This window comes from Lynx canadensis, chromosome A1, assembly GCF_007474595.2.
Source record: "Lynx canadensis isolate LIC74 chromosome A1, mLynCan4.pri.v2, whole genome shotgun sequence".
NCBI classification, from domain to species: Eukaryota; Metazoa; Chordata; class Mammalia; order Carnivora; family Felidae; genus Lynx; species Lynx canadensis.
The window spans coordinates 43,327,126-43,349,907 of record NC_044303.2 but is presented as its reverse complement, the minus strand read 5'-3'; the positions used below and the strand labels follow the sequence as shown (position 1 = coordinate 43,349,907).

Below are 22,782 nucleotides of genomic sequence, written 5' to 3'. Positions count from 1 at the left end.
AAGATCTTACTTGCATGATATGCTTAAAAATATTCTAAATATCTCAGGGAGCTGAAAACAAAACAACAGTATACTCTCTGTACCCATCTGAGCAAGTGTTTTTACATTACCCAGAGCCAAATATATAATTTAAAAAGAGCATGAGCCATTCCCAGAGGTAGAAGAAAATGAAGAACCCAAATTTTCTTCCCTGTTTTATTCCTAACATCTCAACCAGTAAAATATAACAGATTGTTGGTAATGGCTTTAAGTTGAATTACAAGGCTCATTTTGCTACAGGCGCACTGGTTTTTGCTTCGTTCCTCCAATTCTCTTGTTTTCTCTTACTTCTAACCCCTTATATGTGGTTCTATGAGAAATCTCTTCCTTAATTCTTTCACTAATTGAACTATACACTCTTCCTCTAAATGTCAAGACAAATGTAGCCAACTAAGGAAAAATTCCATGATCTATATCACCTCTCCATGATTTAAACACTCATAATACCATAAAACATTAATAGCATATATCACAGTTTCTGAAGTATATATTTATTTGCTTAATCAGGTAGTGAGTACCTCTCTCCCATAAGCTTAAAGTAATGTGTGAACAGAGATGATGCAGGAAGCAGAGTAATGGTCCACAAAGATGTCCATGTTCTAATCCTTGGATCCTACTAGTATGTTACATGGCCAAGGGGAGTTAGAATTGCAAACAGAAATATGCTTGCAATCAGCTGACCCTAAAATAGGGAAACTTCTGGATTATCAAGGAGTGGAAGTCATGTGATCACAAATATCCTCAGAAGTGAAAGAAGGAGTTGGGAGAATCAGTGTCAAAATGATTCAGTGTGAGAAAGGCTAGACCAAGCATTACTGGTTTGAAGATGGAAGGTGGTCATGAGCCAAGGAATACGGGTAGCCTTTAGAAGCTGGAAAAAGCAAGGAAATGGTTTCTCCTCTGGTGCCTCAGAAAGGAATGCAGCTCATCTAGCAATTTGGCTTTAGCCCAATGATAACATGTTAGACTTCTAACCTACAGAGCTATATGACAATATATTTTGCTGTGTTTAACCACTAAGCATGTTGTAATTTGTTTCAGCAGTCATAGAAAGAAAATAGTAGATATCATTCCCAGAATCTGGTGCATGCCTGTGTACATGGTGTTTGATACTATTTGTTTAATAAACAAATAGATAATAAGGTTGAAGGATGTGCTATATCAACTGGATGGTACTGAGGTCCCAATATTTTCTTCTCCTATTTATAAATTAATTTGAGTCAAGAAACATTAAAAAAAACACACAAACAGTATTCTGTGGTTTGAAAATTATAGGTCACATTCTAAAGCCTGCATGCATGGCAGATTTAGAACGAGAGTTTACACCACCCACCTTCACCAGAGCTTTGTATGATCAGGCTCTCTGAGTGTGAGCAGTGAGTTAATGTGAAGGGGACATAGCTGGCCAAGTACTAAAACCTCTTTTAGAAGCCAAATGTGATATAATTTTTGCCTCAAATTAAAGGACTCCTATTATCTTGGAGTGACTCTACCTTCTGTTTACAAATTATTTCACTTCTGTTTTGTCATTTACAGCAATCCTGTGGACTACCTGTTTCTAATCTTATTTTCATGTCATTAATCAAGGCTCAAAACATGTTATTAATTAAGGGTCTGTCCTGGTAAAAGTGTATGAAAGGAAGGTAGAGCATCCCACTTCAGAAGACAGTAGGGAGGATTATTTCATCCCTGCATTTTTTTTTTACATGGCCTGTGCATGGTGCGCTGGGGTGGCTCAGTCGGTTGGGCGTCTGACTTCAGCTCAGGTCATGATCTCACAGTTCAAGAGTTCAAGCTTTCCATCGGGCTCTGTGTTGACAGCTTCGGATTCTGTGTCTCCCTCTCTCTCTGCCCCTCCCCTGCTAACACACTCTCGATCTCTCTCAAAACTGAATAAACATTAAAAAATTAAAAACATAATAAAATGGCCTGTGCATGACAAAAATAAAAAGCAGACCAACTTTCTTTGGCTTGACTCTGTTTAACTTATCTACAAGATGATGCTCTCCCTCCCTATCTCCCTCTATGGCACTCTAATGTGGGATTTAAATCCAGGCTCACTGAACTCAATATCCACTTTTCTTCAGTCACATCATGTCTTCTTTCTGGAATTAGGCTTCCTCTGTTCAAATTCTTTTCACATGTGAACATTACTTGTCCTTTCTCTGCCTCATTTTCATTATCTATAAAAGGACAGCAACTGTATCTCAAAGGTAGTTCCTGGATTTAATATATGAAAAAAAATGCAGACGATAGCATCTGTCTTAGAAAAGCATTCTGTACATGTTAGCTCTTACAAGAGCTTTGAAATTGTCCCTGGAGAAACTTCTCAGGAAGATTATGGTGTGAGGTTGGAAGAAATATTTTCCTAAACTATATGAGTGACTGTTGAAATAATCCTATGAAGTATGCGTAAAAATAGTTTATCTAACATGACTCCTAAAAAAAATGAGTTGGACACAGTTAATGAGGTCAAGCCTTGTGTCAGGCTCTGCAATGACAGCACAGCACAGAGCCTGCTTGGGATTCTCTCCTCTCTCTGCCTTTCCCCAACATGTGCATGCACACTCTTCCTCTCTGTCTCAAAATAAATTAATAAACTTAAAAATAAAATAAAATAAAATAAAATAAAATAAAATAAAATAAAATAAAATAAAATAAAATAAAATAAAATAAAATAAAATAAAAAAGTTGGATTAACTAGAAGGTTTTAATTTGTTAACTAGTGTGTTCATATTTTAGGACAAAGCCAACTCATTTGAGCCAATATAACTACATCAAGCTCCATTTGTTAAGCCATGTGACCAGGGTTCAAATCCTAACTCTACCACTTACTATGTGTGTTAACTTTAGGCAAGTTAACTTACCTTTTGATGCCTCTATTATGTCACCTATAAGATAGGGATAATGATACTGACCTCACAGGGTTGCTGAGTATTAGTAAGTTCATACTTGAAATGCACTTAAAAAATAGTGACTGTCATATATGTGCTCAATAATTACTTATTTTTATTGTAATATGCCAAGGTGATCTTTCAAGAAATCTTAATTATGTGTTTATTTTTAAGTATTTAATTAAATTCCAGTTAACACACAGTGTAATATTAGTTTCAGGTGTACAATATAGTGATTCAATATTTCTATACACAACCCTATGCTCATCATAAGCACACTCTTAAATCCTCATTGCCTATAAAAATGATGGTTAGATGCCACAAAGTAGGTAGCAATGCCTTACCCATATATATGTTGTCAGGACCAAGGGCCTCTTTCATCCTTGTCAATCAACAGGAGTGCTATAACCTTCTCTCCTTTTACACATCACAAAATCTTAATTATTTGAACACTAGAGACATCAGCGGATTTCTAATGGTTTAAATACCTAAAACGACAACAACAAAGTAAATAGCATATACTCTTCTAGGCCATGGTCACCTACCACAAAGCAGACTTAAGATATACTTACTTCACATATTCCCCAGCTAGTTCAGCTACAAAGAGAATTCTAAAGGTTTTGTTGTGGAAGTTATAAAATTAAAACTATGGCAGTGGAATATTCATGAAGCCTTTTGTCTCATTTTCTGGTATATGAAAATAACTTTCAAAAAGTTAAGTGGAATGCTTTTATTTGTTTCCTGTCATACATTCTAAATGGCCTTTAAAAGTCAGTAGCTGTTACTCAAGAATAATGAGGTATATTATTCTCTCAATGCACATGTAAATCTCCAATTAACACTAATGGTATTTATGGCAATGAAAACAAAAAGAAACCTACTTCAGTGTCTCAAAATAATCTTTATTTTTGATACCTACCTTTTTACCATCTAAGTGCAGTCAAGCACATATAAACAAATTAGTATTAAGCATCATTTTGACACTTCCATTCATGTTGACATTCTGAAATACTGTCTTTAAACAGTAATGTGTTTTAAAGCAGAGATGTGACTTTAGATTTAAGAATTTATATGTCTTTCCCATCTCTGCCATTAATATTAAAATATAAAAAAATAAGCATACACAGTCCTAGTATTACTTGAGAAATACAAAAAAGGTGAATTTTTAAAATATGTGTGGCAAAATATTTTTAAGAACAGTATTTCAAAAGATTATCTTTTTATGCACATACATAACTAGAATCCTAATATCCCCTTAAGACACAATCCTATATCCCTCTTTAGTAAATACTTTTTTCTTAGATTTCTATAATTTTAGTCTTAATCATATAGTGAATTCTTCCTAAGAAGAAAGCGTTTAAATGGAAAAGTGAAATACCATTAAGATACTATTGAACTGAAATAGCATCTTAAAGAATATATGTTTAAGGTATTGTGAAACTGCCTGAAAGAGATAGGAGAGCACAACTGAAATAATTATTTTTATTATTCTAAGTGTAGAATGATCTACAGCCACCCATAGATCTTTGGTAGAATTTGAAACTTTAACATAATTCTTTTTTTTTCTTAAGTTCGTTTGTTTATATTTATTTAGAAAGAGGCAGAGCATGAGCAGAGGAGGAGCAGACATAGAGGGGGAGAGAGAGAAGCCCAAGCAGGCTCTGCCCTTCAGTGCAGAGCCCAGGTGGGGCTCAAATTGATGAACCATGAGATCAAGACCTGAGCCTAAATCAATAAGTGGACGCTTAACCAGCTGAGACAACCAGGCACCCCTGAATCTTTAAGATAATTCTACAAAGACACTGGACTACACATAAAAGTATAAATCCCTATGTAGAAAAAATAAGCCCAGTATAACAGATTTCAATCAAACAAGAATAAAGGGTATGATAATATACAGAAGGAATATGTTGATATAGCCCAAACCTATTAATTTGTTATGGCATTATTTACGTTTGAATGCCTGAATAAACATATCTTCCAGAAAAATTATTTAAAGCAACTATAGCAAGTAAATAACTTATCAAAACATAGGAAAAATATAGTTCCTGACTAATAAAATAGAACATTCCCCTCTAAAAATCTTGACTAATGAAGTAAAATTGTCTTCAAACTGAGATATTTATCTAACATCCACTCATCTAGAATACAACCATATCTAAACAAAGGTTATCATTCCTTTCTAGGTAAAGAGAAGTTGACATTTTAAGAAGCTAACTTATTAAAACAACAGGTAGGTTTTATTTTACATGCCCATTCATCTAAGAAAATTTTATTGACTTCTTAGAGATTAGGCCTAGAACAGTGCCCAAACCACAGCAGGCACTTGATAAATATTTTTTAATGAATAAATTAATTAACTAAATTTTGGAAATCCTATTTGCAACATCAGAAATGTATTTAAGTCTCTCCTATACCATGTCTCTCAGTGTCAGGCAGTAGGTAAATATATATTAGTTGGTTTTATAAAGCTCAAAGTATAACTGGATATAGAGAAAAAAGCAGATTATTATGATTTAATATAGTATGATACATAATATGGTAAATGACATTTGAATGGATTAATGCCATTCCATGACATTTACTTTAAAACATTTTTCCCAAGATTACTTAGTTAACTCATCCCTATATACATAACTTATCAGATTATGTCAATGAATATATTTTTAGGAAGTACAATAATACAAAGAATACTTGAAAATGTATTCTTTGTATAATTATATTTTTGTTAATTATATTTTTGTATTCTTTTTTATTAATGAAAAGTAAAAAATGCTATCTACAGGGTTTTAATCAACCTAGTGATTACCTTATCATGAAATTAGCAATTTGCACTCATTTTGTTGATGATATTATTAATTCTATAAGATGGAACATCGGTTAGACATAGTTTAGGGGTGTGTAAGAGTATGTTTGCTTTTTTGTGTGTGATTATATTAATTACAACTGGGATTTTACTTACACATGACTGGTAGATGAAATCGTTTCACACTGATTTAAAACCATATGTATTTTTAGCTTTCTGTCTTCTAATATGACCATGCAACTGATCCTGATTGATAAACCTGTTATCCGTACAGTGGTAGGATCACTCTACATGGTAGGACGTCAGGGTTCACTAGACCCAATTTTCATTTAGAGTTTCTTTTTTGAAAAGTTCTAACTCTTTTTAAGACTTGTTATTTTATGACATTTATTCTATCTTAGCTGTCCTTCAAAGAACAAGAAGAAAATTTATTTAGTATTTTTAAATTGAATAAAACTCATTCTATCCCACAATTAAAATGTACATTCACTGTCTCTTTTTTATGAATCTAACACACATATTGGCTCTTATACAGTTGATCCCTGGGCTTGAACTGTGCCAGTCCACTTACACACAGATTTTCTTTCAATACGGTACAGTACTATAAATGTATTTTTTCTTCCTCCTGATGTTCTTGATGTTTTCTTTAGTTTGCATTATTGTAAGAATACGGTATATAACAAATATAAAATATAAAATATATGTTAATTGACTATTTGTGTAAGCTTCTGGTCAACAGTAGACTATTAGCAGCCAAGTTTTAGACGAGTCAAAAGTTATATACACAGTTTTTTAAAAAAATGTTTTTAATGTTTATTTATTTTTGAGAGAGGGAGAGAGATGGAGCGTGAGTGGGGGAGGGACAGAGAGAGAGGGAGATACAGAATCGGAAGCAGGCTCCAGGTTCCGAGCTGTCAGCGCAGAGCCCGATGCGGGGCTCGAATTCACAGACTGTGAGATTGTGACTTGAGCCGACATCGGACACTTAACCGACAGAGCCACAGGCGCCCCTATATACACAGTTTTTGACTGCACAGGGGATCAGCACTACTAACCCTCTGCTGTTCAAGGGCTAACTGTATTTCCCATACATTGAAATATTTTGTTTTTTAATTACCCTAAGATTTCATTACTGGTCATTTCTTATTCCCAACCATGCTAAAATAAGTCTAAAACAAAAACAAAATGGAAAAGAATGATGGAATCACCTACAAAGATGATATAATAAGAAACTGATCATCTCTCAGCTTTCTTAGTGTATTGCCAAAATTACTGCATCATCTTCCAAGAATGCATTATATTCTGCCTTTGGATTTCACTGGGTAGTTGAAAATTCAAATGTCTTAATTTATCCTTTTAATAGAAAAGTGAAGAAAATTGAAATGAAGACATTTTACAATTATTATATGAATCAAAATGAATGCAAAATTATTCATGAAGCATTGTTGACATTAATCCAAATAGTTAAATTGATCATATAATTCTATAAATCACATAATGAATAATGAAAAAAGAAAATCTATAAATCATATAATGAATAACTAAGGACAAACAGAAAATGTGGTATTTATTTCCAGTTAGCATTTTGGTGGGAAGAACCTCATCATGCCAAGGACCATTCCATTTCCCTAAAAAGAATATATGGCAATATTCATTCATTTCTATTTCTCCTGGTATGCTGAGGGTTCAATAACCACTATATATTCCCAAAAAGTCATAAATGAAATACACAATACTGGATATTTCAGAGATACTGTCTAAAAAAATTTAGGAATGTCTTATATGTTTTATAGTCATTCATACTCATAAGCATCCACACAATCATGAGGTCCCAAAGACTCTCAGGAAAGTTTCTCAGAAGCCTCTCAACAGGCTTAGTATAGAAATTATTATGCATCTAGGGGCGCCTGGGTGGCTCAGTCCGTTAGGCGGCCGACTTCAGCTCAGGTCATGATCTCGCGGTCCGTGAGTTCAAGCCCCGCGTCGGGCTCTGTGCTGACAGCTCAGAGCCCGGAGCCTGTTTCAGATTCTGTGTCTCCCTCTCTCTGACCCTCCCTCGTTCATGCTCTGTCTCTCTCTGTCTCAAAAATAAATAAACGTTAAAAAAATTAAAAAAAAGAAATTATTATGCATCTAAAAATACATTCTTCTTTTTAAATGGCAAATCTTTAAAAAAATGAATGTGAATTTTATTATATGGTTTGTTATTAAATAATTTAATAAAATTTTAAGTCTTCTGATTAAATCAGATTCTCCCCCCCACTAATTTACAAGGCAGTCTTAAAAAAGTGGCTCTTAATTGACAGTGGATTTCAATTGTGACAAAAATTAAGCAAAAAAGAGGGATGGGATGAAGAAAAAGACACATTAGGATGCTAACCTGGGAGGAAATCTGTCTTAGTGGGGTTTTGGCAGTGATTATCCACTACATGCTTTTCCAAAAATATGAATGTATTGATTTTTATGAATCTTCAGGGGGAAAAAAGTAATTCATCTTCATTGGATTAAAAAAATAAGATCTATTAAGACTATTGATTAATAATGACAGATATTGTGAAATTACATAGTAACCACCATATTTTTTCCAGTCAAGCTGCATGTAATTTCTGTGCAGTGAAAATAACTCCAAAGGTTAGACTAAATACTCTGTTGGATTTCAACCCGTTTTGTATTTCATCCAGAAATGTATCCTAAAACTCCTTTATTATATTACAGGTAAATACCTAGTGTGTCTTGGTCTTTGAACAACTTTGAAAATCTTAATGGATCTCCTATTAATGACTTGAATAAAATTTTAATACATACTCATTACTTATTTTTAGGAATTATGTTCTTAACTTTTAACTTTTGGGAAATTACACTTCAATAGTTTTAGAGTTTGTCCTGTTAATACACCCAAGGGAGTAACCTGACAATCATTTTAAAAGTATACCTTATGGGAGGCTTAAGCCCTGACACATATTTTCTTATTCCAGAGTAAATCCCAAGTGGCAGAACTTTAACTTTCTTAGCTCATTTATCTTTTATTTATTTTTTTCTTCTCTAATAATTTTCTATCTTTGTTTTTGTTTCTGTTTCAATCAGGTTCAAGAATTGGTTTTCCAAGTAAAGCCAATGCCTGCTAAGCCCTCGGGATGTCTGGCTTGCTGGGACCTAATCTTTCACTTCCTCAAAGACCAGAAACTTTAGCAAATTTGGGGCATCTCAAAATGAGAGTAATTCACACATAAACAATACTATATTAAATTTTCAGGACAGTGGTTAATACTCTGGCTTAGTGGTTGCCCAACTGATTTATATCACTCTACGTTTATAGTACAAACTCAAGGAGGTCTATACTCTGCTGCATCTATGTAAACAATCAGGCTAAAAAAATAAAGCCAGCCTTTTTTTGCAGTCAGGAATAACTTTTAGAGACTTTTATAATCACAATGGAGAAATATTTACACAATTCATTTAAGTATCCAGATTTGGTGAAGTACCTTATTATGTTCAGATTTTTGTGTGATTGATATAAATATAATCATTCAGTGGGAAAAAAAGCTAATGATTTAGTTTTATTATACTGTAGTGTAATAAATTATTAACTAGTTTTGTATCTAACCTAGTAATCTTATACTAACATTTTTTATTAATTGCCTATAAATAGCACTTCAAATGCTCTCTGAACCAATTTTAATATCCAACTGGTTTCCTCACCAATTAGTTGAATAAACTCTTTGACACATATTCATTATATATTTATATGAGAATCATGTTTCTCAATTTTTGAATATTATATTTTAAGATAAAAAAGCATATGAATATTTGTCCCTATTCTCCCTACAGTAAGACTATTCCAAAGACAATTCCAATACTATTTTAACCACATTTTCATATCATATTACTTCTAGTAATTCACTGAGAAAAGAAATCAACTTATTCTAAATCAGGTAAATGCAATTTGACTGTTTGGAGGCAGCCATAAAAGAAGGTAAAATTGAAAAATAGAATGTATTGAGCTTTTCTATATACAAGACACCTTAAATTGTATTACTTCTTCTAGTCTCACAACTATGTGAGATTAGTTTGCATACATCCATATATTCTGCTAGGTAACTGCCTTATAGTGCCTATCCTAATATTCATCACATACTATTGCAGTTAGTTTTAAGACTATCTTTCCTGCTAAATTAAATACATCCTGTGGGAAACTTTATGTTATTGTTCATATATGTATCCAACTACACAGAATTGATGTGGAATGTATTTTATTCAATAAATTTTAATTGAATGAATAAATGGGTAGATAAGTCAATAAACATTAAAATTTATAGCTAGATTTAAACTAAAAGTGTGTGTTTTGATCAATCCTAAGAGTGGTCTAAATAATATTATTATAGTATAAATAGATGTAGTTCCTGGTAGAGTTATAAAACATGAAATTATATTCTCCTTCATCCCATTGTTTTCTATGATGCTTTCTATCTTTATTTCATTTTGTTTTCAGCATGACCACCCATCCTCAAGCGCCCATGAAAAGCTTACGCATGATTAGAATCAAAGCTTCAATGCCCAAAAGCCCTGGTTCAAGCCCTGATTCATCAACCTCCTCCAATAGGTCATTTTCAACTCTCTACATCTTAACTTTCTCTTCTTCAATCTGAGTATAAAACTGTCTGTTTTAAAGTATTATAGAGAAGAAAAAGTAAAGTAACTTATATATGTACTTAACATAGAGACTAATAGAGATGTTATCACCAAATAATGCTCTTCATCATTTATAATTCCCTCTTGATAACCCACAACCAAGGACCATAGGCTCTGCCAGAAAACGCAACCTGGCTTACCATCATTTACTGCCAATTTTAGACAACTATTTAATCACTTTAAATCTCAATTTTCTCAAATTCAAAATGAGGGAAGAAGAGTAGCAATTCAGAAACTGGCCAATGTACCAGAATCATCAGCATTACATGGAAATTTGTTAGAAAGGTAATATTTCATTCTCACCCATGAACTACTGAGTCAAAAGTTTTGAATTTACAAGATTTCAGGTGATTCACAAGCATATTAAATTTTAAACATCTCAAACTAAATTAAGCCATCTTTCTGCTCCCAGTTCTGAAGATATGAAAATATTTAAAAAATAATATCCATGTTATTATATTAGCAACACTTAACATTTTAAACTTTTTAATTACATATCATTCCAGTTATCAACTGCTAAGTTACAATCTGCTACAAAGCTTGGTGGAATGAAACCACAACTATTTTATTCTGTTGGTAAGGAATTCAGACAGAACCCAAAAAGAATGCCTTGCATCTGCTTCACAGTGTTTGGCGACTTCACTGGAAAGGCTTAAATTGGTTGGGGTTAGTTGAATGACAGGTGTTGGAGTCATCTGTAGGGTTCTTCACTCACAAGACTGACACTTAGTCTGGGCTAACTAGGAGATTAGGCATATCTGAATTGTTTATTGAAATGTCTATGTGAGGCCTCCCAAGGAACTTGAGCTTCTCTCAGTAGTCTAACCTCAGAATGGTGAGCCTTCTGATATGACATCTCAGGGCTTGAAAAGAAAATGTTCTTTAGAACCCAAGGGAGAAGCTAAATGATCACTTCTGCTTTAGCTTTATTTCCAGTGTATTCAACTACTCCAAACACTAATAGATTTTCCCAATTTCATGGAAAGAGAATATGAATCCTCCATTTCCATAGAAAGGGTCAAAAATTAGTAGCCATGTTTTTAAGCCTAAATATTAATGATTTTGTTTTTATGGAAATGCCTCTCAAAAATGTTCACCAAAATGACTTCTGAAGAAGAATGAAATAGACAACAGTGGCAGTTCTTGGGGTAATGACATCACCAAGATAGTAGAAAAGGAAGTTTCAGCCCTTATTCTCACACGGAAATACAACTGAACAATGATATGAAGACTAAAATACCTTTATGAGAGGTCCAGAATCCAGTTAAGTTGCAGTAATTCTGATGGGCACAAAACCAAGAAAAAATGCACTGAAACAGACAAGAAGAACAATTTCACCTTAGCCACAAGAGTCCCTTCTCCTAGGTGGCAAAGCTCAGCATGGAGAGAAAGCACCTTGAGCTGTAACTTCCTCCTTAGAGTGGAGAGAGGGAGAGATGGGGTATGTAAATGGCTACCGTTCCCTGCCTTTCAGTGGGCTCCCTAAGGGGATGGCTTCTATCTCATCTAAGACAGAGCCCTTAAAGAATTAGCACTGTCTGGGGGCGCCTGGGTGGCGCAGTCGGTTAAGCGTCCGACTTCAGCCAGGTCACGATCTCGCGGTCCGGGAGTTCGAGCCCCGCGTCAGGCTCTGGGCTGATGGCTCAGAGCCTGGAGCCTGTTTCCAATTCTGTGTCTCCCTCTCTCTCTGCCCCTCCCCAATTCATGCTCTGTCTCTCTCTGTCCCAAAAATAAATAAAAACGTTGAAAGGAAAAAAAAAAAAAAATTAAAAAAAAAAAAAAGAATTAGCACTGTCTGGATTCTGGACAGCTAGAAAAAAAGGAAAAGGGGTGGGAGGCTTTTAATTTTTTTTAACGTTTATTTGTTTTTGAGACAGAAAGAGACAGAGCATGAATGGGGGAGGGTCAGAGAAAGAGGGAGACACAGACTCTGAAACAGGCTCCACGCTCTGAGCTGTCAGCACAGAACCCGATACGGGGCTCGAATTCACAGACCGCGAGATCATGACCTGAGCCAAAGTCGGACGCTTAATGGACTGAGCCAACCAGGCACCCCATGGGGTGGGAGGCTTTTGTAGCAATCTTGAGAAAGAACAAAACTTGAGGTATCACACTTCCTAATTGTACACTATATTACAAAACTATAGTAATTAACATAGCATGGCACTGGCATAAGAAACAGACATATAGATCAATGGAACAGGATGAAGCCCAGGAATAAACTAGCCGATATAATGATTACCTGATCCTCGACATAGTGCCAAGAACAGGATGGAGAAAGGATAATATCTTCAATAAATGGCATTGGGAAAACTGGATAGCAACATGCCAAAGAATGAAATTGAACCTCTATCTTATACCATACACAAATGTGAATTCAAAGTGGATTAAATACTTAAACTAAGATCCACAACTATAAAACATCTAGAAGAAAACATGGTGGAAAAGCTTCATGACATTCTTTTCTTACTCTATGATCCAGTATGGGATATATACCAGAGTACACATGCCTCAGTGTTAGGTGTACAGTTGGTCACAAGATAAAGTGATAAAACAATTAGTTCAAACAAGTGGCAAGCTAGTAGGGACTACATTTTGAGACAAGCAGTCTTTTTAGATTTCCCCAAATTCTAAGTGTTTATCTGTAACCCTCTATTAAGATATTCTAATACTTACAAAGTTTTAGAACCTAATCTTCAAAGATATTACTAATAACCAACCAGATATATAGTCAGAATTTATACAGTGAATTTCACTCTATTAATAAGCCCTGTGAAGTTTTAACCATAGGATTCTCATGTCAGAATAGCATGATTATATTCTTCAACCTGTGAATCTTATAACCTTAACTAAATCCTATGAAGATAAGTAGGAATTTAATAAACAACAAACTCTGGTTAAAAAATTTGAAATTATTTACAATCAAAACAAAAGGCAATTTCCAACATAACATTATGTAACAGCCAGAGAAATAATTTTAATATGAATTTTTCCAGTTCATGTTTGTCTTCTTTAAACCATATTTCCAATAAATTTTATTTTGTATAATTTCACTTTTGAACCTATAAATATTGTAAATATATGGTGTTAAACTGTGGAAGCAAATATAGCTGAAAATCAAGTGTATACATCTATCCACAGCAATTACAAATATGCTTCAGTGTATCCTTTCAGGAGAATCTAAGACATCTTAAACCCTTCCCCTCACTAAATATAAGTGCCTAATACCTTCCATGTCTGATTTTGTGCATTAAAAGCAGGTTATTCAACTGAAGCAAATCCACAGCTATGTTAATTTCTCTGAGGATAAAAAAAAAAAAAGTCTGTTGAAGAAGATAAACCCTTTCCTACTTTTCCTTTTTCAGATCAAAGGAAAATATACCTTTTTATTTTTGAAAGCTTATATGAGAGAATTATAACCACATATTGTAAACTGCATATTAAATCACAGAGTTTTAAGAAGAAAACAAACCTTCTTCACTGCTTGCATTAACATTTCTACTGTTTGTATTTGAATATTTTTGCTGATGGGTTAGAAAATAGTGTGAGTTATATATAGCTGAATATCAAAGGAACAAAAATGATGGAACAAAACAAGAATTTCCAGAAGAGCTGTCAGAAAATATTGTCACTCATTATCATAGGAGCAAACATTTTACTATAGACATATTATTAGCCTTCTTTTCTCTTTAACATAGCTCTATATATTTTCAAGGTGACTTAGAATCATGATATAATTAACTCTCACAAAATTCTCATGGTGCCAATACATGTACATGTTATTTGTTATCAATTACATGTTGGTGGAAACTACCCTTGAATACCTTTTTCTATTTACCTGAAGTAGAATTTCTTTGGACTTTCAAATTCAAAAGCATGTTTTCTCAATCAGGTACTAATAACAAGTGCTGATAGGAAAGTAAGCAAACGAACCAAGATGACTATTATTAGGTTTTTGGAACACACCTTCTTTTTTTAGAATTACTTATTTGATACAAATGCATTGAATATTGTGCTAGGTAAGAAACAAAATATTAAAGAAGTTATTTTAAGTGTTTTTGTTAATAATGCTTACATAGGATTAAAAAAACAATTATAAGGAGAGAAAATAATGTATGTGTACAGTTAAATAGATGGATTTTTTTCATTCAATAGATCATTTATTGTATGATTTACATCATACATCATATTGTATGATGATCATTACATCACGTAATATAATTTATGCTTTTTAAAATTTCTTTGCACAGATAAATACAGTACTTTCTAATGGAAACTGGAAATAGGTGATGACATGGAAAAGATAAAATCACTTGATGTATAATGAAGTGCATTTCTAACAATAAATAAAAGGGGATAAATGACTTTAATGCGTAATGCATTTGGGGCACACTGTGGATGGTCAATATATGTTTGTGGAAGAAAGTAAAGCATGGGGAGAGGAAGAAAAAGGTTATGGTCCTTGCATGAGAGTTGTGAGAGCTTGTGTCCAATATGCCACCATTCATTTCTACCCTCTCAGTAGTCACATGCCATTCCTCCATTAAACACTGTCTATCTCCCCACCCTCTGGATCTGGCCTAACATGTGACAGCTCTGAAAAATCAAATATGATGTACGCGACCCAGGCCATGTAGGCCTAGTCACTGAGAGGACTGGTATCTTCCTCCACGCTGTCCTGTAATATTTTCCTTTAGAAACCAGCCACCATGTAAGAAATGAGACGATACTGAGACCATCAAGCTGTCAGCAGCCCAAATGGAGATTAAAACACCATTTGTTAAGAGATAAAGGAGTACCAAGGCACCCATCATGTGAGTGAAAAATTTTATATTGGATATCCAATGCAGTCCAGGCTTCAGATCCAGGTATTGACTGCAATTTCATGTGAGATACTAAGCTAAAACTACTCCCTGAGCCCAGTTAATCTAAATGTCAAAGAGAAATAATAAATAATTCTTATTATTTTAAGCCACTAACTTTTCATGGGATTTGTCACTCAGTAACAGATATTTAAAACAAGAGCCTTGGGGCTCCTGGGTGGCTCAGTCGGTTGAGCGTCCTACCTACTTCAGCTCAGGTCATGATCCCACAGTCTGTGAGTTTGAGCCCTACATTGGGCTCTGTGCTGACAGCTCAGAGCCTGGAGCCTGCTTCAGATTCTGTGTCTCCCTCTCTCTCTGCCCCTCCCCTGATCATGCTCTGTCTCTCTCTGTCTCAAAAATAAATAAAAACATTAAAAGAAAATTTAAAAAAATAAATAAATAAAACAAGAGCCTTGTTCATGTTCAGATATACCATGAAACTCTGATAAACTCCATTCAAACTGACTCATGTATACATGTCTTTGCTTTAAGGGATGTATAAAGATTAAAAAGTGGCTAAAAAAAATCATAGGGACTAGCAAATAAGGCTAATGAATTTCCCCTAACCTCATTATCCAAAAGGGGATGCCTCTTTTGGAAAGATATTGGCTATTATTTCAATATAGAACTTCATAGAAATAAAAGTAGAAAAGACTGGGCAACCCAGCAGTACAGACTTAATCCTGCAAAAAGAGTTGTGGGGTGGGGGTAATGGTTGAAGACAGTGACAGTTAGCCTACCCTTAGAAAAAATATATAAAACATTACATACAGGTTGGTCTTGTCACTCAGAAGCACTACCTGTTTAAGAACTATCTAAATTATACTCATAAATAATGCTTATGATGGACTCTAAATCTTAGACTTTCTAAATATATTTTAGTCAGGTAACATTCTTAGGTACCTAGTAAGAATCTCTAAACAGTCTTCAAGACAGACAGCAGCTCTTGAGGTACATGGGTGGCTCAGTTGGTTAAGTGTCTGACTCTTAATTTCACCTCAAGTCATGATCTCTTGGTTTGTGGGGTAGAGCCCTGTGTTGGACTATGTGCTGACAAAGCAGAGACTGCTTGGGATTCTCTCTCTCCCTCACTCTCTGCCCCTCAACTGCTCTCTTTCTCAAAATAAATAAACTTAAAAAAGAGCAGCTCTAGTTATTCTTTGAGAATTTTTCAAATCTGTACCATTCCTTAAAAAAAAAAAAAAATTCTCCACCATTCATCTCTTCCACTATCAGCCCTTGTAATTATTCCCTGTACAGTACAAGGAACTAATTCCTTATGGCTCATGGGTAACACAAAAAGATTAGAAAATAATGCACACCACGATAATAGCTAACCTTTATTCAATAAATATTACATTAAAACGATGTTAAAAAATTCCCACAGATTATTTCAATTAATTCTCATAACTCTATAACTAGTATTATTTGTACTTACCTCTATAAGTGTTTTTTTTTTTTATTTTTTCAACGTTTATTTATTTTTGGGACAGAAAGAGACAGAGCATGAACGGGGGAGGGGCAGAGAGAGAGGGAGACACAGAATCGGAAACAGGCTCCAGGCTCTGAGCCATCAGCCCAGAGCCCGACGCGGGCTCGAACTCCCGGACCGCGAGATCGTGACCTGGCTGAAGTCGGACGCTTAACCGACTGCGCCACCCAGGCACCCCCCTCTATAAGTGTTTTAATAGGAGTACTTAATTTACAGATAAACAACTAGAAAAAAATTAACAAGTCACTTGTCCAGAGATGAAGATATTGACTGTGTTAGGATGTGAATCTAAACAATCTGACTCTACAGTGTACCTCCTATTTTGTAGAAGATATCAGTTATAGCAATTAATAGACGGTCAGATCATTGCTAAAGGCACAAAACCCTGAGGGAACCTATTGGCTACTCCTATAGGATTTTTAAACTTCCCATCAATAAGCTCTTTGCCACTTAAGTATACTTAAAGGTATGCAATTCTGCAAACTTATGTGTGAACTTTATCAAGTTTACAAAACAAAAAAAGTAAGAAGTAGCAGCAAGCAGAGTGGGAAGAGGAAAATTACTACTTTATATAGATAAGTTTAATGTGTGCATTTCAGAGGTCAAATTATGTTAAACACCACATTCAATTAATTTTAAGGTGCACTTTGCACATTCAACTTAATATTCATATAAATATGGTTCTTTTATTTAAATTTTATAATTACCATTGAGGGTTTTTTTAAGCCTGTAATAAGCTTCTTTAAATTAGTTTTGATGTCACAGCTTAAATTTAATGGAATATTTAAATGTCAGGGCTGGCTTTATGGATGTAGAATATATGCAGTTTACATAAGATCCAATGGGTAAAGGGGACCCACTCTTGCTTTAACATTCTGGTGTCACTGTCTTAAAATTCTTAGTAAGTTTCAACAAAGCCACATATCTTCATTTTACATTAGGCATCAAACTTTAGACAATTTTGACCACAGTAATATTTGGCATAATTACTGATGTGTGATTTAGTAACTCAGACTTTGAACTCAAATTTTGTGATTTCTGGTATATTCTACTTGTGTCATATCGCTACTTTGCATTAACTACTTTCTGGATTCAGTAGCCTGGAAATTATCATATACTAGAAGAAAGGTGTTTATCACATTCCAGAATCCTCAATCACCATGCATCTCTGGATAAAATTGACACTACTTAAACAGATGGAACTACTAATTTGAAAGCAAGGAACATACGGTATTTCTCACTGTCCCTCATTATAAGAGACATACCTCATTTTAGACCTAAGTGTAACTCCATCCCACACAGACCCGATGTTATCTGACATTTATTATGATAAACTATTTACATCAGAAATGCTACATTATGAAAATAAGGCTACAGAATATCTCATTTATACTTAGACATTAATCATACATCTTTAAGCCTCCTACATTAAACTTTCCATGTGTTCTTCATTCTGTTTCTTTACCCCATATTTTTCCTGACCTTTACTCTTGGACATCTGAGAAATTTAAAGTAATATGTTAAGTCTATGTTTGTGATAACATTTTGCCAAATATACATGATAACCTATAACAGAAGGAATATCACACGTTGTGAAAAGAAGCTATATTTTTAAAGTAGTGACTATAAAACCAGCAGTCATAACCTCTGGTGAAACTCATTTAATGAGCTCTTAAAATATTGTATTTCCTAATTTTTTTTAATGGTTTATTCTGGAACAGGTATTTGCATTCTTGAAAAACAGTAAAGATATTTTTGTTTTTGTTTCTTGAAGAAAAAACTGAGAACAGCTTTGAAGTGGGTTGTGAGAAAGGGACTTGTGTCTTCTGCATCTTTGCAGAGACATCCCACTAGTATTAAGTTATTTAATGACTGAAGTAAGAATCACATTAACAGCTGTACAGAAAACATGGAGGAAGATGGAAGTTAATTCGACATGCATCCCCAAAACAAAATCTTCACTCCTTATATTTACCCATATGTCCATCCTTACACAATTACCACATAATGTCTTGATGATGCAATGTAACAAATCTTAAAATAAGACCATTCAAGTTATTCAACTTGAATGTCATTCAAACTCCTTTTTGGGTCTCCCATGTCTTTAGGTATGTTACATATTTTATAATTTGCTTCTCAATTTGAAAAGTAAACCTGATGGAGTTGCAAATGTGACTGCCCAAGAAATATATAGTTCTATTTGGGGAGAATTAACTTCTTAAGAATACTGAGTCTTCCAGGGGCACCTGGGTGTCTCAGTTAGTTAAGCAGCCGACTCAGGTCATGATCTCACGGTTTGTGGGTTCAAGCTCCATGTGGGGCTCTGTGCTGACAGCTCAGAGCCTGGAGCCTGTTTCAGGGATTCTGTGTCTCCCTCTCTGACACTCCCCTATTCGTGCTCTCTCTCTCGCTCTAAAAAATAAAAAATAAACATTAAAAAATTTTTAAAAATACTAAGTCTTCCAAAACATGAATATGATGTATCTTTTCATTTACTTAGGTCTTCTAGTTTTGTATTTTTCAGTTTATACACCTTTTACATAGTGCATTACATTTATGCCTAACCATTTTACGTAGTTTTTTTTTTGCCATTGTAAACTTTTGTTTGAATATTTTCCTTTTCAAATTGTTCATTGTTTCTATTTAATAAAATTAATTTTTGCTATATCAATTTTGTATTTTGCAACCTTGTCCTCAGTTTTTCTGTAGATACTATAGAATTATTTAATACATGGTCACATAATCTATGAATAAAAACAACTCTTGATTTCTTAAGTTAATGATTTCTATATATCTTGATTGGCTTATTACACTACTCAGAACTAATGTCAAAAGAAGTGTTAAGAGCATGGGGTGCCTAGGTGGCTCAGTTGGTTAAGCATCCAACTTGGACTCAGGTGATGATCTCGCAGTTTGTGAGTTCAAGCCCTGCATCAGGCTCTGTGCTGACAGCTCAGAGCCTGGAACCTGTATTGGATTCTGTGTCTCCCTCTTTGCCCCTCCCCCACTTGTGCTGCCTCTCACTCTCAAAAATAAATAAACATTAAAAAAAATTTAAAAAAGAAGTGGTAAGAGCAGCTATTTTTACCTTTTTCTTGAAATCATATTTAGACTTTTGCCATGAAGTTTAATGTTTACTGTATGATCTTTTTGTAAATCCTATGTTACAAGGTTAAGATGTTATTTGTAGTTAATATGGATGAGGATAAGGATGTGTGTCTAGCTTTATCAAATGATTTTACTCTATTTTGAGATTATGATTTTTTTCTCCTTTACTGTGTTAGTGAGATGAAGTATATTTATTGATTTTCCACTATTAAACTAACCTTGCACTCAGGAGGTATATCAAATTTGCTGGAAAAGTAGTATTTATGTATTATTAAGTCTAATTTGTTAATTTTTTTTTATAATTTTAAAGGGTTTTTGGATATTCATCAAAGTTATATCTATGGTTTTATTTTCTTGTGATATCTTTGTCTAGACTTATTAGCAGGGTAATTCTGTCCTCAAAAAGTAAGTCAGGAGTGTTCACTTCTCCACTATTTTCTGAAAAAAATATGTAAGATTTGTGTTATTTCTTCCTAAATATCTGGGAGAAATCGCTAGGGATGACAATTAAGCCTGGAGTTTTGTGGTGGAGTGGGGCAGAGAAAGGTTTAATTATGAATATTTTTTTCTTATAGATATAGGGATATTCACATTTTTATTTATTTTTTGTCTGTTTTTGTGACTCCTGTTTTTCAAAGATGTGTTTATTTTTTCCAAAATTATTGAAATGGCATAAAATTACTTATAACCCCTAATCATTCTTTAATGTAAAATCTATAGCATGTTCCTTCTATTGCTTCTAATATTAATAACTTGTACCTTTTCTCTTTATTTCATAATCATTCCTAGAAGTTTATGACTTTGATAAGAAATCAGCTGTTCATTATATTGAACAGTACTCAGTATTGAGTACTGCCTGTATGTGACTAGTCATTTCTACCTTCCTGCATTCAAGATCCAGGTCTTTGTCTTCAAAGTTTGATCATGTTGTACCTTGCTTTGTAATGTCCTTGTATTTATTTATTTGGAGTTCTTTGACCTTCTTGGATGTTTATGACATTACATCTTTCATTCAATTTGGGAGGCTTTCAGTCATTATTTCTTCAAATATTCTTTCTGCTCCTTCTCTCTTTTCCTTCTGGAACTCCCTAAATGTACATGTGGTCCACTTTTGATATCCTATAGGTCACTTAGACCCTGTTCACTTTTCTTAATTTTTTTTTCTTTCTGGAGTTTACTCCTAGTCCTCCACAAAGGACTAGAGTCACTCCAGGAGAAGGAATGTATACTTAAAGAAGTAAAGGAATATGTGAAAGTGGCTCATCAATACAAAACATCAGTAAAGAAATACAAATTTTAGAGAGCTAAAGCTGAACATACTACAAGGAACAGGGATGTCAGTGACCATGCATGATAAGGAATATAGTTTCTGCCCCTTCCCTCTCCCCATAAAAGTTGGAAAAAGTCACTGGACAACCTCAGAATGATGGCATTCTGAGACAGGGACATCAGGAGGTAACTATACCATGAGGGTATAATGGTATTAGTGTTCTCACAGAAGAGACCCAGAGAGCTTTCTCATTCTTTCCACCATGTGAGAACACATCAAGAAGGCAGCTTTCTATGAGCCAGGCACTGGGTACTCACTAGACACCAAATTGGCCAGTATCTGGATCTTGGACTTTGCAGCCTCCACAACTATAAGATATAAATTCTTGCTGTTTATAAGCAAGACATCCCTGTCTTCTTCCTGACTATAGAGGAAAAGCTGTTTTTCCCACTGAGGATAATAGCTGTGTGTCTTTTATATATGGCCTTTACATATTGTATAAGTTCCCTCTATCCCTACTTTATTGAGGGTTTTTATCAAGAATGGATGCTGTATTTGGTCAAATGTTTTTTTCTGTATTTATTAAGAGGATCATAAAGTTCTTATCCTTTCTTTTATTAAAAGTGGTGTATCACATTGATCGATTTATGAATACTGAACTACCTATGCAGCCCAGTAATAAATCCCACTTGCTTGTGGTGAATAATTCTTTTAATGTACTCTTGGATTCTATTTCCTAATATCTTGTTGAGAACTGTTCCATCTGTGTTCATCAGGGATATTGGCCTATAATTCTTTCAGTAAGGTCTTTGTCTGGTTTTGGAATCAAGGAAATGATGGCCTCATAGAATGAGTTTGGAAATTTTCCTTCAATTTCTATTTTTTGGAACAGTTTGAAAATAATAGGTATTAACTCTTCCTTAAATGTTTGGTAGAATTCCCCTGGGAAGCCATCTGGCCCTGGATTTTTGTTTGTTGTGAGATTTTTGATTACAGATACAATTTCTTTGCTAGTTATGGGTCTGTTCAAATTTTCTATTTCTTCCTATCTCAGTTTTGGTAGTTTGTATGTTTCTAGGAATTTGTCCATTTTCCCAGATTTTCCAGTTTGTTGGAATATAATTTTTCATAATGTTTTCCAATAAATGTTTACATTTCTGTGGTGTTAGTTGTGATCTCTTCTCTTTCATTCTTGATTTTATTATTTGGGTCTTTTTTTCTTTTTGATAAGTTTTGCTAGAAGTTTATCATATTTATTAAAACTTTCAAAGAAACAGCTTTTAGTTTTATGTGTACAACTGTGGTTTTGTTTCTGTATCATTTATTTCTGTTCCAATCTTTATTATTTCTCTTCTTCTGCTAGCTTTAGGCTTTATTTGTTGTTCCTTTTTTTTAATTTCTTCTTAATTTCTAAGGGGTAACCCACTTATTCTTTAGTTGGATGTTCTTTAACCTCCACGTATTTCTGGTTTTTCCAAATTTTTTCTTGTGGTTGACCTCAAGTTTTTTATAGCACTGTGGTAATAAAATATGCATGATTTAATCTTTCTGTACATATTGAGGGTTGTTTTGCAACATAGTATGTGATCTATTCTAGACAACGATCCATATTTACTTGA

The 22,782-nt window shown here is 34.0% G+C and overlaps 1 non-coding gene across 1 annotated transcript; it reads right to left on the bottom strand.

Moving 5' to 3' along the window:
- Positions 1-3,232: 3,232 nt before the first annotated feature.
- On the bottom strand, positions 3,233-3,364 carry LOC115526947. Its single transcript, XR_003972807.1, has one exon. It is a non-coding gene; the product is annotated as a U6atac minor spliceosomal RNA (small nuclear RNA).
- Between the last annotated feature and the right edge of the window lie 19,418 nt (positions 3,365-22,782).